This window comes from Panthera uncia, assembly GCF_023721935.1.
Source record: "Panthera uncia isolate 11264 chromosome B2 unlocalized genomic scaffold, Puncia_PCG_1.0 HiC_scaffold_24, whole genome shotgun sequence".
Lineage (NCBI taxonomy): Eukaryota > Metazoa > Chordata > Mammalia > Carnivora > Felidae > Panthera > Panthera uncia.
The window spans coordinates 23,042,922-23,060,228 of record NW_026057580.1 but is presented as its reverse complement, the minus strand read 5'-3'; the positions used below and the strand labels follow the sequence as shown (position 1 = coordinate 23,060,228).

The window sequence follows — 17,307 nt, the reverse complement described above, 5'->3', positions numbered from 1 at the left end:
ATATTTTTTCCTATATAATCTCATTTTTTTTAAATCAGCAAATCATCCTCATGAAACTGTAATGATACAGACGTTTTTCCAGTTGCTATCACATATTTACAGTTAAGAGAATTAATTTCTCTTGGAATTTAGTGTTAATATTGTTCACAGTCATTGTTTCTAGAAATGTGTATCTTGACAGAAATTTTAATCCTAGGTGACTATATAAGAGTCTCATTACCAATATTTAAAGTAAATAAAAATTAAGGAATAAAACAAACTACAATAAAAATAAAATGAGACATTTTATCTAATAAGTTTTATGTGGTTCCTGATTCCCATGTTTTGGATACTCATTTTTTTTTTAATGAGCCTGTACATACACAGTATGGCCCTAAAGGTGAGACTCAAGGCATTCAAAAGAGATTGGAAATATTTTATACTGAAAGCATGTCCCATGTGTTCTGTCAGGAACACAAGAGTATGTGGAGTAGAAAGATGAACAGCTCAATCAGAAACAGAACAAAAGACAAAGCTCCCTTTCTTTCAGCGATGATTCCATCTGGAGAAGTGCCAGGGGGTTACTACATTTAGGTAACAGAAGTAGATACTTTGAGATATTAGAAAATCTGCAGTTGACCTACAGTTTTAGACCAAAATTTGTATCTATTATTATATTTTGAAATGCCTGTATCAAAATATATTTTATTGTCTCATAGGAGCACTTTGGAAAGTTCTATGTTCTAGTGTAACTTTTCTAGAAATTTTTAATAGTTCTTTTTTTAAATTTTTAATGTTTTAATTTATTTTTGAGAGAGAGAGAGAGAGAGACAGAGTATGAGCTGGGAAGGAGCAGAGAGAGTGAAAGAGAGAAGTACAGAATCTGAAGCAGGCTCCCGGCTCTGAGCTGTCAGCACAGAGCCTGATGCAGGGCTTGAATTTGTGAACCGTGAGTTCATGACCTGGGCCAAAGTCAGTGGCTCTCAACTGACTAAGCCACCCAGACACCCCTCTAACTATTAAAGAGAAACAATGAAACAATGAAAACAAAGGCCTAACAGTAAGTAATTTAAATTAGGAATTATAACATTTCTTTTCATTTGCTTTAAAAGAGTTACAGAATTGTTTACATTGCAAAGGCCATTTTTTTCCCACATATCTTTATCTCTTTTCTCAGATAAAGACTGTATGGACTCAACACCCCAACCCAACCCGAACATAATCTCTTTGTGACTTTTGACAACATGTATTGTTCCATGTGGGAAGAGACTCTTTGTACCATCCATGCACAATTTTCCTTCACGAGCCATGTTTTAATTGTGATAGTCGTGTTAGGTGTACCCGTTTTGCACTTTACTTCTGAGAAGTCTACCAGATGAAATATATAGCAGCAATATGAGATCTAAGCATCTGAGGCATGCTTATAATAAGGGAACTTTGCATAATCAGTTTTGGTCTTAGGTGATATTCAAAATAATCCTTAGACCATTTTACAATAGTTTATCCAAGTACAGCTAAAGAAGACTAGCATTTTCATTGATCATTTGCATGCTCTACTTTAAATTGATCTAAACTGATCAAAAGAATTTATAAGATTCTATATTGGCATATTATGGATTACATTTTGAAACTTAAATCTCTAGATGAAATTAAAATCATATAGTTGTTATTCCAGCTTGAAGAGGATGAAGGCAGATGTGTGGAGAGAGGAGAGTTTTGGAAGTCATGGGGGGAGAGTGGGCAGGGAGGAGAAAGCTAGGATGCCGTATAAATGAAGAAGAGAACAAAACAAAGTTTAAGAGGAGAACATACATGTTTAGCACAGGAAGAATGGAAATGACTTTGTATACAGTTCCAATATATAAAGGTGAAGGTTTTGAGGAAGGCAAGGTCCCAAGAGAGCAAATTGCCTCTTTTGAGAAAGGAAGTAATTCTCTTAGAAAAGTAAGCTTAGAGAAACAAAACACCCTACCTATTATATCTTTTTTAAAGTTTCTAAAGTATTGACTCTAATTATGGCAGAGATTTGTATTAGTTATGCCCCAAAGGCCCCATAATCACATGCGTATATTGCATATCTGATGGGACTGAATGTCTTGATTTGATGTATTTGTCATTCATATGGATCACAATGAATCATACAAACTTTCTACCCTTGTAGTTTTTTTTTTAATGTTTATTTATTTTTGAGAGAGAGAAATACAGAGTGTGAATGGGGAAGAGACAGAAAAAGACGGAGACACAGAATCCGAAGCAGTCTCCAGGCTCTGAGCTGTCAGCACAGAGCCCAATACCGGGCTTGAACTCATGAACCATGAGATCATGCATGACCTGAGCTGAAGTCAGACACTTAAGACTAAGCCACCCAGGTGCCCCTCTTATACCCTACTAGTAAAGAGCCATATATATGCACACACATATATATATGTATACACACACACACACACACACACACACACACACATATATATATATATATTTAATGTTTGTTTTTGAGAGAAAAGAGAGGAGTGGGGAGTGAGGGAGGGGCAGAGGGAGAGGAAGAGAGAGAATTCCAAGCAGGCTCCATGTTGTCAGCACAGAGCCCAACATGAGCCTCAGTCTCACGAACCCTGAGATCACGACCTGAGCTGAAATCAAGAGTCAGACACTTAACCAACTGAGCCATCCAGGCTCCCCACAATCATTTATATTCTTATTAAATTTTGCTACTATTTAATGTCTCTAAGTTATAAATAGGATGACTTCATTATTCACGTATTTAGGGTAGTTTTGCAGCTGCCAGAGTGGCATTATTGACTGTCTTGAGTACTTCTTCAGTTTAAGTTCAGAGTCCAAGTACATTTAAAATATAAAATATTAATTTGCAAAATGATGGTCTAATTTGATGGTTTTTTGAAATTCTGATAAAGTGATGGTTGGTTTCTCTTATTCAAAGGATGGTTTTAAGGGAAATACCAAAATACATTAATTTTCATTAAGTAAATTTACTAGTTAAAGTAACATGAAGGAAGAAATTAGTTATGTTCTTGTTCTTACTATGTGCCAAGTATTCTACTCAAAGGGTGTTTCAAATTTAGCAAATCTCTGCCTATTTGGTTTTAGTCCTTCCCACTACCTTACTGATTATGAGGCATTGAAACACTAGCTAAACCTTTGCAAAACCAGTACTGCTTGGCAAACACAGTGTTATTTGGAGAATTATACTATGATTTTCCTTTCTTGTTTCTTTTCTTTTTTTGCAAATTTTAAAATACTGTACATGTGTCACTCACAGTTGGAGGTTTTGGAAAGCCAAGGAATGTGTTCCACATGTTTCTTTTTTTTGACTCTCCAAAAAAACAATTTACTCTCAAAATAAAAAAATCTTTACTACCTTAAAGAATGTCTAGATGACTAAAAAATACAACAGATCATTATTCTTTAGGATGTTTATACTGCTTGCCAACAAAGCACAACAGAATAATTTTACAAATTAGATTTTTGTATTTCTTTTTCTTTTCCTCCATATTCAGGGCACAGAGTTAAATGATTTTGGTTCCAAGTCCTGTAGCAGCACCCTAAGGGCAAAAGTCTTAATAAAACACATTAAGTTGTTTCTCATGAGCAGATATTACATCTTATATTTTATGTCTCATAGAGATTTCCTACTTAATGTTACTTGGTCAGATAAATGTTTAAATGTTGCTAGTGTTTTAGTAATAAATAAGAAACGTTGATATTAAAACCTATCTTCATACGAAATTTCAGACATTTCTGGGTTAAACAGTGACACACAAAAATGTGCAGATACATGGGCTATACAGCTCACTAGTAACAATGGAGTATTTTTTCTCCCTTGGATAAAAGTGACAAGTGAGTTCAATATATTTATTTTAGAAAAGTGTTCAGCCCATGGATCGGATCAGTATATTCAGTTTTGAATGTGTGTCTTTGAGTTTTTGTAGCAAAAGGTTATAATGTTTTCTTCAGATTCTTCAGATTCCTTAAGGAATCTATGACTTGTAAAACATTTGGAACTGTGACTTAGAAGAAGAGTTTTTTTATATATTGAGAAGCATGATGATTTATAGTGCAATAAACATGTTATTCCCTTAATGTTAAATATGCATTTTAACTGTAACATATTTTATCAGTAGAATAATATATTAGAAGCACAAAATATGCTCACCCAATCACCTAACACATATAGACTGTCTGCCTACCATGTACAAACCTCTGCTATAAATGTATGATATTTGGCAGGTATAATATTAGTACCTTGATTGCCATTTTATTAAAACTTTATAGGGAGCTCTTAAGCATCTCTCATTTCCTTTATAATTAGGAAAGTAACCATGAACTCTATCCTTCCTCTTTTTTTAGAGAATATTTTTATATACTCTAAAAGTAAGACCTCAAGAGGGAACTATTTTACCAACTCACTTTTCAAATATGGAAAGTGAGACCCAAAGAAGTAAAGTAACTCTTCCAAAGTCAAATATCTAGTAACTGAAGAACTGAAAGCAAAGCCAAAGCCCCTGTCTATTGTGTTCCCCCAAACCTTGTCTGGTAGCAAATGACGTTTATAAATATGTGGTTGGTGAAAGGGACAAAAACTTGGGTAAAATTAAACCTCAGTGCTATGACTCTCAATTGTCATTCATCTTCAGTTAAGAAAAAAATGAGTTATTTGTTCACGTAACTGGTTCAGTTTTGTTTTTTAAATTTTTTTTTTAACGTTTTACTTATTTTTGAGAGCATGAACAGGGGAGGGTCAGAGAGAGGGAGACACAGAATCCTAAACAGGCTCCAGGCTCTGAGCTGTCAGCACAGAGCCCGACGTGGGGCTTGAACTCACGGACCGCGAGATCATGACCCGAGCCGAAGTGGGCTGCTTAACCGACTGAGCCACCCAGGCACCCCTGGTTCAGTTTTGAGTTAAATACCAACTTGACATGATATTTTTAGTTTTACATATATCGCAATAAATAACTAGCACATTTTCCATAGACAACTATATGATGTACTTTATTTTGTGTAAAGTTTTGGATTTCTTTTATCCTTAGTGAGATATGATGCTTGGAAGAGTTCCTCCTGTGTAAAATTTCAAATACACCTATACTTTAGAGAAGCATTCGTGCATTTGTTAGATGGCTTACAAACTTTGATATAGGTTCCTTCTGGACATGTGAGATGATGTGAGTAATTGATACAAGATTAGGCACTGGCCTGAAATACTGAGAAAGAACAGATGTAATTCTATTAAGAAATGCAATAGTATTTACAGATATCTCATGGACATTAGCTGTAAAGAAGATGCTGAGGTTCTAAATTAAATAGTAATTATGTAATATGGTTGAAATACACACACACACACACACACACACACACACACACACACTGATAGCTATATATGGATATGTATATCTCCTATATTTATATATAAGCTATCTTAAACATATTCAATAACATAGCATTTGACTGAAATTTAAAAAGTATGTGTATGTACGTATCACAATCCTTTAAGAACCCATTCCATTAAGCATCTAGACTTAGAATATTGCATATAACCTTTATTTTTGCCCCCTTTAGTGAGTTGTACATAGAAACCACTTAAATGTTTTCATAGTAAATAATATTTTGGATACTTCTACAAAATTGGGCTACATCATGGGAAGAATCGAGCTCATGTTAAATATCAATAAACAGGAAACTGTTATTAACAAGTTCAGTCATTGGTGTTGTTTTCAGTTCTTTTTGAAGGACTACTCCCAAGTGCCATACTCTGTAAAATCATCCTACTCTTCAAGGCCAGATTCAGATGTCATTTCCTCCATGCAACCTGCCCTGATTAACACGGCCTGAAATAATTTCCTTCCTCCTTGAACTCTTATATTTTCCTAATTGACCTGAATTAGTACTTCTCACAGTCGTCCTTCTGTGTATTCATATGTACATCATATCTTCTCTACTAGGTTATAAGGTTGTTTTTTTTTTCTATAAAGAACTGTATCTTAAATATACTGGTATGCTGAGCCTTTGTAAGTGTGTATTTGGTAAGTATTGGTTGATTGACAATACTGAATATGTTCATAAGAGCTATCATTTCATAGTAATTTTGATCGAAGAGGTCTCCTTGTGAAATCAGAACTATTTCAACTAATGGATATTCATGAAATTCATATTGTATCATCCAAGTAAGAAACTACATAGCCTGTAGTCAATTACAGGAGACTTTTATTCAAGTAAACATGTTTTATTTGACAGGAAAGCACAAACATGTCTTCAATTAATTTGTTAATAGCTTCATCAGCTTTGGCCAGTAACATTCTCCCTAGTCCACTGTAGTTTATTAATCCAAAACATCATAACCTATCATACAGTAAAATGTTTTGTGATATGGAAAAAAAGTATAATGCCCCAAGATGTTTTCCATTCTATTCCTATCATTGAAAAAATGCTGAGACTCCCATCTGCTATCCTAATGATACACACCTTATTAAAATATACTTGTCTACAATATCTGGCCCTGGTAAGTGTCTGGTGTTATTTTCTATCACTGTCTCCCTGTTTCCTACTACTCTGTCATTGTGGTCTGCTCACTGCTCTGAACACACGGAGCATCATCCCTTTTCAAGGCTTTTGTTCTGACTTTGTTCATTTTGCCTTATAGGCAATTATTTCATATAAGTTCTTTAGTTCATTTTCCTACTTCACCCAGGTCTCAGCTCAAATACTCCTTTCTCAAGCAGTGTTCTGTAGAAGAATAATGGTGTACATTGGCATCTCTCCCCTGTAAATTGTTTCCTGCATCGTTCTTATCTTGTGGTTTAACCATCTTAAGTGTTTTCTCCTCCATCAGAAAGATGGCTCCATAAAAGCATATATTTGTACATGTTATGTACATGTTATCTTCCACTACTCTAGAGCTGACACCCAGAACAATGTAGGAACTCAATAAATGTTTGTTAAATGACGTGATGAAAACTTGCCACTACTGAGCATTAAATGATGTTGCAAGTTTTCTAAAAACAAAGACCTAAAGAGTTACACAAATCTTGTTATGGTATTGACACTTAAATGGAATATAATGAGTGGCTTCCACAAAAGCAATTTACAGAAGAGTTCTTGTTTGATCTGTGAAAATAACACCTTCCTTCTTCTAAGAAACCATTTCCCTACCAGGCTGACCATGTACTTCTTGTGAGGGCAGAGAAATTACAGCACCTTCTCCATCCTCTCTCTCTCTCACACACACACACACACACACACACACACACACACCCCACCCCTCCTAAGTATAGGAAATGGTACACTCATGACCCTCCTACAAGAAATCTTTGTACTCTAGTGCACTTTGCTTCAATAACTAGTTACAAACGGACATATGATTCAAGGGGGCTCAATGAATATCCTTTTCCCAGTAGTTTCCTGGTTGGAGCTCACGAAAAAGTGCTCACTTTTCTTACATAAAATTCTATGACCTTTGGTATAGAATATATGAAAAAAAATAAAGCCAACACAGAAAATAAATGATGGGGGGGGGGGGGAAGACAAAGGGAGGAAGTGAGGGAAAGAGACAGAGAGAAAGAAACAGAAAGGGTCCAGTCTTTCCCAAGATTAGCTCCAAACTCTCCAGTTTAGCAGTCCACTTAAGTGAACCAACACATTTCCCCTATTTTTATTCCCTTAAGGAATTCAACCTGATCATCCTGATTAAGACAGGATACAATATAGTAAAATTAATGAATGGTATATTCATCAGGAGGTTTTAAGATATATGTGGGGGAAAATTGTCCATCACGAGACTTATTTTTTATGTTTTATAAGGACTATCAGTAAATGAAAGAAAATAACCTTAAAATAGGATTCAGGGAAGCTATCTCTGCAGGAGTCTGAGCTGATGAGATCCTGGTATAGAACTTTCTGATAAATTAAATTCATTTAAGACTAGAATTCAAATACTTAGAAGAGGGGGGACTGTATATTTCTTAAAAGGTCTTCCTTTAATATTTTCTCAATCTGCCTTTGACAACAGCTAAGTGGAAACAAATTCAGATTGAACTCTATGAAAAGGATGCTTGAGTCTCTCAGGGTGCAGCCAGAAAGCAGGAGCCATATAAGCAACTGAATCCAGGAAATTGTGTACAGGTGAAAGGAGAACCATAAAACTAAACATTAGGCAGCAAAGCAACCAAAGATGAGTGAGATCTAGGTTAGGGCAGGGTAACCCAGTGCCCAGGGTGCACTCATTTTCAGGTGTTAACTGTACTTGCTCCACCCTGAGAGTGGATATCTCCTTATATCTTGCACCCTGGTGCTCTCACTTTTAAGGTGGCACTCCTGAGATTAGCAACAACAGGAAATCACACTGCAACATCGGTGAAGCCATGAGGCTGGACAAAGAAGACATTGTTACAGGAGCCCACCATCCAGAGTCACCAGGACGGAAGTGGAACCATGATGGGCTTGTCCATGGTCAACATTTAGAGACAATGAGGAAACAGGCTGTGCTAAAAATACCACCTGAAACAGAGGGGGAAATGTTCTAGCTTCTTCCTCCATCAGAGCCTTCTGTTGGCTGAACCAGTTGGAATCTAGCTGACATGGAAGTTGGGGGAATGCAGGCTACACAGCTCAGTCCCCTGTGTTAAGGAACCAAAAAGGGTGGGGTGCCTGGGTGGCTCAGTTGGTTGAGACTCTGACTCCTGATTTCGGCTCAGGTCATGATCTCATGGTTCATGAGGTCAAGCCCCACATCAGGCTCTGTGCTGACAGCATGGAGCCTGCTTGGGATTCTCATTCTCTCATTCTTTCTCCCTCTCTCACTCTCTCCCCCCTCCACTCCCCTGCCAATGTGCATGTTCTCTCTCGCTCTCTCAAAACAAAACAAAACAAAACCAGGAACCAAAAAGGGGCAGACAAGCAGACACTTGAGTATCACTGGGCTACACACTTTGGAATCAGAGATGCAGGTGGAAGGTTTCTTGTTCTGTTGTAAAAGTTGAGAAGTCTAACTTTATTCTCACCCGAACAGGATATATGGCCATATCAATCCATTTTTCCCATGGTTAATGTTGTATTTTCCTACTTATTTCATAAGTGATTTCTTTTTCTCTGAATGTTATCTAGCCAAGAGAGGGAATAGTACTTGGACTCATATCTAAAAATTCCTATCTGCTTCTCTATTTTAACTCTTAACTAAGGACAGCATTGAATCTTAGGTGCTTGTAAGTATTAAAGTTAAAACAAATCCTAAGCTTTTGTAACTGTAGTGGTATTTGGCAGGCTTGCCATATACACCAAATATGTATGGTTTTGACACCTTTTAGGAGACTCTTCAAGTTTTTTTCTTAAACTGTGTGTTAAAAGTCTTTTTTCTTGGCTATTAACACTGGACACATAGTTGTATGCCATCTAGAAGATTATTGAATGTTACCATCCCAAGAAGTCACTGTGTCTTTGCTTAGAATTTGCCTGTCATGTACAGATGCCAAGGAATGGACCTACCACAGGAATGTGTTACCTCAAATCACAATAGCAGAAACACTTAATATTTTAATGTGATCTACGTTTATAACTTTATGACAAAATTAGATGGTATTGAGCAAGCTAAGTTAAATGTGCATTTATAGAAAGCCTTAGGATTGGATAAAATCCTAGAGAGCTCAAAGCCAATAGCTTCACTCACTGGAGAAGGGATTCTTTCTACAATCTTTAGACCGTCTTTTAATAGTTTCAGTGGCATGGAGATAATTATTTTGAGTGTTAACCATTTAATTTGGGGCAGCCTTAAATGGCTACCGAGTTCTCATAATCAAGCAAAATGTACTTCTGTCCATTTTCCTGGGGAGTCATACAAAATATGTCTACTTTCTTGACCACATAATGATCTTGAACTATGTAACTACAACTATTATCTACCTCTGAGCCTTATCCAAAATGCTCACAATTGCCTCAACCATTGATCCTATCATGTTTTCCAGATATGTTGGTTTGCTCCAAACCCACTTCACCTGCTATATATTTAAGTGCATACTTTTGTTTTCCTACCTTCTCTGAATAATTGGCTTCAACTGGAGGAAAATCCATTTTGATTTCATGTATATTCAGCTTTCTCTCTTTTCAAGTTATACTCACTGCTTAGAAAACTTAACACCATTATAACCATAAATATCTTGTGAGATATTCTGATCAATGGTGTCTCTAGAGTAAGAAAGTTTTTTGGTAATTCTGATTCATTTGGGAATCAGAATGAACTTGAACTATTTGAAATGAACAATAAGGATGTGAGTGGTAATCATACAGTGATATAACATTGTGAAATGTTTTAAACTTTCTATGTAAATAAGTGACAATGTTCAGTTTAATAATCCCTCCAGTTTAAATGCTCCAAATATCTCCTAATAAATGGCTGAAGTCAAATCAGCTGAATCATTTCCATTTAAAACTCAGTGCCTCAAGTTTCCCCTGCCCTTCTTTGCCTTTTGTTCCTATGAGCTTGTCCACTTGAAGGGAGTTTGAGTACCCATCCACCATTAGTCAGGGGTTACCTGGTTTTATGGTATTCTCAGTCCTCACTCATCTCCTCTGATGCATCTCTCCATCCTGTTCAGCCTTGCCCCTTGTGATAGGTAATCATGGTGTATAGATGTTGGCTCATACTTGGCTCCTTCCTGGTCATTATCCTAGTTCTCTCACATTTGCTTGTGCTCTCTTACCTCTGGTGAGGGATATACAAAACTGTTGTATGCTTTCTGTGGCCGGATTGAGTGCTCTATTGTCCTTGAGGCTACCTTGGGTCCCACTTGCCAGGTTCCTCACTTCACCTTTGCTGAGCTGGCATTCCAGCCAGTTGGATGGGAGCTTTTGAGTCTTATACACTCCCAGAATACACCTTTATAAGCAGGACCACTCTCATGCATTCTAGGGTTTCCCTTAACCTATCTGAAATTTCTATCGCCCATTACCCCAACTACACCCCTAGTACTCAACAGAGAGGCGAAATCTTCAAGCCAGGAAGCACGATGCCATATCTTTTTTAATTGTTTCACTGCCCAAGAGAGGTCAATTCTTTGGGTTATAAGAATGCTTAACCATTAATTTGAACATTACCAAAGCCATTGATCACCTCAGATATAAGTGAGCAAGAAGAAATAGGTATACAATTAAAGATTAAGAAGAATCCATGCTAGTTTTGAACAAGCATGAATGCTTTAAGAAATGACATGTTAAATATCCAGTTTTGTTTTAAATATCTATAATGATTTTCTACTTTTTACTGGAGTTGATTCTGTATCCCATTCCAGCTAATGGATCATCCTTCTATTAGCTGTTAAGCTAGAAGTCTGCTTTTGTCAATGACAAAAGCTTCATTTTAAATACTCATCACCATTGACTTCATGCATTGCCCTAATTTTTCTAACAAGTACTTCTGCTTACATATTTCTTAACCTCTATCCATCTCCATTATTGCTCCCCTGATAACAAACTTTGAGTGAAACAAATGCTTATGATGCCATGATTATTCATGGACCTTAAGTAGTTCTTTATTTTGTAGGAAATAAAGCTCATACCCCAGAGAAAGGCATTCAGGGCCTATCATGATCTGGAACCGCACTCCTTCCACACCTCAACAGCCCCTACAGTACAGGACTCATTAAAATATTCTCAGTACATCCTTGGCCTGTTCATCATATGTGCCTTTTCTCAAGCTGTTCTTTCTCTGTAGAATATATTTTCCCTCACCATCCCCCACTTGTCAACATCCTTCAAGGCCCAAAGCTGAGCCAAACTATTCATCAACCTTTTCACCCTGCCCCTCCTTCCTTGCTCCCTTACAAAATATAGAAATCGTCTCACTGGTGTTTCTGAATAGCTCTGTTTGTAATTCTCATAATAACTACCACACTATACTTTGTATTATAGTTCTTTGTTTTTATGAATATCTTCTCTGCCAGGTCATTAACTTAATGATGTGTTAGTTACTACTCTTTGTTTCCAAGCCACAGTAGCCAACTTAAACTACCTTAAGCAAAAAGGACCCTTTGTTATGAGGATACAGGGATGTCTCATGAAAACCTCCTAAAGAAGTACACACACAAGAGCAGACATTTGGAGACTTTTTCACCTAATCCTGCATCTCAGCTTAATCACTTATCAAATATGTAACACTATGCATGGTTATATTAAACATTCTGTGACTCAGTTTTCTCATTTATAAAATGATGATAGTACCTACTTCCTAGGAATATTATATGGTTGAAGACACTTGACATAGCTCTGATTAAAAGTTATTTCAAAAACAAAGGTAAAGAGGAAGTGAAACTGGACCTCAGAAAGACTGAGAAGATGTCTGAAAGTCAGGTGACATTTCTGATTCAGTGATGCTTCCTGTTCCCTCTTACTGCAGACTGAATTTCTCTGCTTTTCCATTGCTCATATAAAAAGTTGTTTCTCCATAGTTTATATGCTATACATCTGACCTTTTAGAAAGGTGAATTCTATCTTTGTGTCCGTTATGAGTTCTGGGAGAGGAGACTGTGGTTGACTCAATTGAGGTCCATCAACTGCACTGAATAAGGAGTCACTGAACACACAAACAGTTTCCAGGAACCCATCTTTATGAGAAGACGGTTCTAAGAAAAGGAGGTTTAGGGAACAAACAACATAGGTAGTGAACCACTGAATCATTTCATTTATTTTAGTGTCCTCCTTATGTAGTTCTGTGTTTCCAATTGAATTGTATCAAGTTCATTTATTATCATGTGTAGTTATACTTACACCGGGTCTTGGTATTGCATGTATTGTTGTTTTAGATACATTACTTGTCCAATTCTTTCAAAAATATTTGAGTAATAACTTATTATGTTCTAAGAGCTATGCCATATACTGAGCCTATGATGAAGTGAGATAGAGGAACGTTCTTGCCCTCATACACTTAATATATATATCTTGCTGTTTTGACTCTCCACTGCCCCCCAAATTTGGTCCTCCTATTATCCCAAGCCCTTCTTGGTTTATGAGTATTGATAACATTGACACTTAATTCTTGTCAGCATCACTGTGCTTTCATTCCTTTAACTTTTTTAAAACTTAATATTTAGTTGCATATTTATACCATTAGATAGTCTTCCCACTAACATTCATTTGGAACTAGAATTTATTTACCTCCTACTAGTGAAATTCCAGAGACAAGATCCACCTCTAGAATCCAGATCCACCTCAAGAACTAATGACCTCTGTGACTTTTGGTAACCCCACAAAGAACTCAGGTGCTTAGTTCCCTTTAAATCAATTAATCACAAGGGAAATAGACTAAATTGTATTGTTGTAAAACTCTTGAATTTATAGATCCTTATGAAAAATAGTTTACAGATTCTTATGAAAAATGTATAGGTACAACTTTTATTGTTTCCAGTGTTATTTACTGATCTGTCCACTTTTCTTCCTCCCCATTATCTATCTACCTATTTGTGCACACATCAAAGAGTGTGGGAAGAGCAGGGTAGGGCTGGGTCTAAGAGAAGCTAGTATCAGGGAGCCAGAAATGACATAACTCGTTTCTGAAATCTCAGCGGATAAACTCAGTCACTGTGTTTCTGAGATTATTGATCATTTGTTTTCCTGAAAACTTCAGGGTCCATGTTGCTTTAATACATCTCTGTACCTCTGTCCATCCTCTCCTCACTCTACTTCAAAGGACAGTTTTCTCCACTAATTTCTAGCTCAACTCCATGTTTCTGCCTTAATCCCAAATTCATCCACATCCCCTAAGGGTTTTGCTCTGTGAATTTTCTCTTCTATGTACGGCATCATTCTTTTTTTTTTTAAGTTCATTTATTTATTTTGAGAGAGAGTGCAAGTGGCAGAGGGACAGAGAGAGATGGGGGTGGGGTTGGGAGTGGAAGAGAGGATCCCAGTGCAGAGCCCAACACTGGGCTCAAACCCACGAACTGTGAGATCATGACCTAAGCCTAAGTCGGACACTCAACCCACTGAGCCACCCAGGCACCCCTGGTATCATTCTTTACTTCATTTAATTTGTCCCTTAAGGCTTCCAAGTTATAGGTCTCAGATATTCCCCTTATCTCTCCATTCACATACCCCCAATTATGCCCTAATTTTCTTTAAGACCACATGCCCTCTGTCTCTATATTCTTGACCTATCCTTGTTAAAGCCAACATTTGCAGAGTGTTATGTGCCAAACTATGTGGTAAGCACTTCCCATGGAAGATCTCACAAAATAGTAAACAAGCCATCATTTAGTACTATTATATTCATTCTACAGTTGGTGGGACAGAGAAGTAAAGTAAAATTATCAACATCATGCAGTTAACAAGTGGCAGAACAGGTTCAAATACAGGTCTCCCTAAACTGGTTTTTTAAGTACTAGGCTGTATGCTCTCCATTTGTTTTTCAAGTAATTGCTAGCTCTCCCTGTCCTGTCTATGCTGCAACAATCCATTTCAAAATTTGTCAGTTTCATATCCAGTAGTTTTTCTAGGCTCTTATTTTCCTTAAATAGAAAGACTTCTCCTTCTGTGAAGCCTTCATTACTGTGGTGTAAGTATTTAGAGAAAATTTTCCCACTCTGGCTTGTGACATTGGACCTCCTCCTGAACTCCTTGTCTCTTTCAGTAACTCATCTTCCTTCATCCACCTCCAAAAAGTGTTAACTGAATACTGTGATCTGAATCTCTGATGTTCTTGTCAAGTTTCTTCAGAGAACTCAAAGTGGAGTAAATCAAAGTGAATTCTTTTCCTTATTTTAATTGCTCTAAAAGATAATTGCCTAAAGCAAAAAGAGTAGCAACATGTTATGGGTATGTAAATGTATTAGGGGATTATAAAAGTAAACGTAAGGAAACTACAGCACAAAGGGTGGTTGGATGGAATGGACAATCTACTGTCTTAAGGTCTTTCATTATATGTGGCATGGATATTTGAAGGTACTTATTAAATATTTCTATTGTAAACCATAGGGTAACTACTAAACAATTTAAAGAGGTAGATTACTGATCATTTATTTTCCTGAAAACGTCGAGGTCTGTGTTGCTTTAACACATCTCTGTACCTCTGTCCATCCTCTCCTCACTCTACTTCAAAGGACATTTTTCTGTCCTTTTCTACAGGTCACTGGAGAAGTGCGGTATAGTAGCACCGTCCACTCAAGAACAGGCAAAAGTAGATGATGCCAAGAGAAATCATCTCAAGAGATAAAATAAAATCATTAAGAAATGCTCCATTAACAAAAGAAAAGATAGAATAGAAACTAGCTGCAAAATGGTAGATTTTAACCTATCTCATCAGCTGGTATATCAGCTCTAATTGGCTGTGCCAACATTACTGCACATCTCAAAATGAATAGTGACTCAAACATACGGAGGTTTGTTCCTCACTGAATGTGTTTTTTCAGTGGGTATCTAATGATTTCATAATAAATAGTCCATCTTATCTAATGTGTTAACTACTTCCCTATTATCAGACATTTAACTTATGGCCTTCTTTCTCCTGTTACAAATCATGCTACAAAGAATATCTACTCGAACATAAATCTATATTAACATTTCTGGCTATTTTCTTGGGCTAGCTTCATAGGGGAAAAAAAACACCTTTGGACAGCATTTAATTTCTCAAATCTCTCGTTACTAAATTGTGTACAGACTTTTTAGAAAGTTGAAGAAAGCGTCATAAGAAACGGGAAGGCTTTTGATTTGTCAGTGTTTTCTTCCTAATTCACACTTCACCTCCTGAAGTTATTACAAGGATTACATGGAAAGTGTTTAGTCATCTGCCCTGCATATAGTCCGGGCTCATTAAACGTTAACAATTAGTATTTGGCAGTAGCACACAGCTACTGCAAAAAGCAAGAAATAAGTGTTTGACTTCTTGGAGGCTCAGTTCCCTCATCAATAAAATGGGCCTGGGTTACCACCCATTTCACACTAACTTTGTGTGACTTTATCATATGTAAAGCATATGACACAGTATCTGTGACGAAATAAACATTCAATAAATTTTCACTAATAGTATTTATTATTTTGTCTTACCGCAATTGATAATTTCCTTGTTATCTCTTTTTCCATTTCCTTACCCCCTCCTATGTACACAGTCCCATTTCTATCTCCATTTGAAATATACTAAATGAAGGTAAGAATATAATCTATCTCATTATGTATAGTAAGGCAAAAAAAATGATGTCAGAAAATCTGTTCAAAGATAAAGGATATTATATGAAAGTATTAATAACCAATCACCAATGGCTTAGTTATCCCCCAACAGCAATTTATATGCCTATTATCATTTACATACCAGTTTTGGTATATATGTCACTTAATTAAAACACTGGACTTTATTCATGTATGCTAAGTGTTCATTATCTGTGATTTATGTAATATGTTATATTCACAGTGCACATGAATGGCATAGAGTGCTATTTCTCAGGTGGTATCATAACTCAATATATACTAATTGTTTACAGTACTGGTTGAGAAGTATCTCAAGGCAAGATCTGGGCTTATTTGAAAGAATGTCATGGTCCATAAGTGCTATCTGGTCTGACCCCTGGAAGACAAGTAGCCCCTCATGCATGGAAAATTGCAATCCTATGTTAGAGGGGATACTAGCTATGAGGAATGGCTAAGGAGACAAATATTAGAAAAATGAGTATATTTTTAATAGGTATCCTACATGAATATTTGCCTTTTCCCTGAGTAACTTAAATCCAAAATGTGTAGCTTACACCATCGGAAATTACCTTATTTTTAAATTAAATCTAACATAACGGTTGTTTTTAAAGAGAAAGTTGATCTCAGGGGGTAAAGAAATTAGATGCCATTTCAAACCTTAAGGAATATACAGAATTTTGGTATGTTAAGATTTGAGTATCCTCAATACCTAAAATTTTAGATTCCATTAGATATTTTGAAATCATGAACATATAGGACATTGTAAATTTTGCAAAATGATTTGACACCTCTTAAGGTATTCTTCAGTTTTGTTTGGGAAGTAAGTTCTTACAGCAAGCACGAAGAAAAAGTCAAGATGTACTTTTTGTTAGAATATCAGCATGGTTTGGGCATCTAAGCAGTACACAAGATTACTACTCCATAGAGCTTACCTAAGATTGTAGCACAGAGTGATGTGCTCATGGTAGATCTATAATTTACCATTTTCCAGAAAAAGTGGGTACTAATATTTCATTCATTTTTCTCAGCCCTTAAGTCCAAGCGTGTAACTGCAGAGCTCAAGCAGACAGAGCACATGTAACTGAACTCAACAAGTTTATCATTTCCTGGTCACTGGATTAATAGCTTTAAGCATAGGCTTGGAGAAATGTGGGA

General features: G+C 36.4%; 1 protein-coding gene across 1 annotated transcript in view; it reads left to right on the top strand.

Annotated features, from left to right (window-relative positions):
* HMGCLL1 (3-hydroxymethyl-3-methylglutaryl-CoA lyase like 1) overlaps window positions 1-17,307 on the top strand; it is a 147,295-nt gene that overhangs the window by 121,076 nt on the left and 8,912 nt on the right. The window lies entirely within an intron of this gene.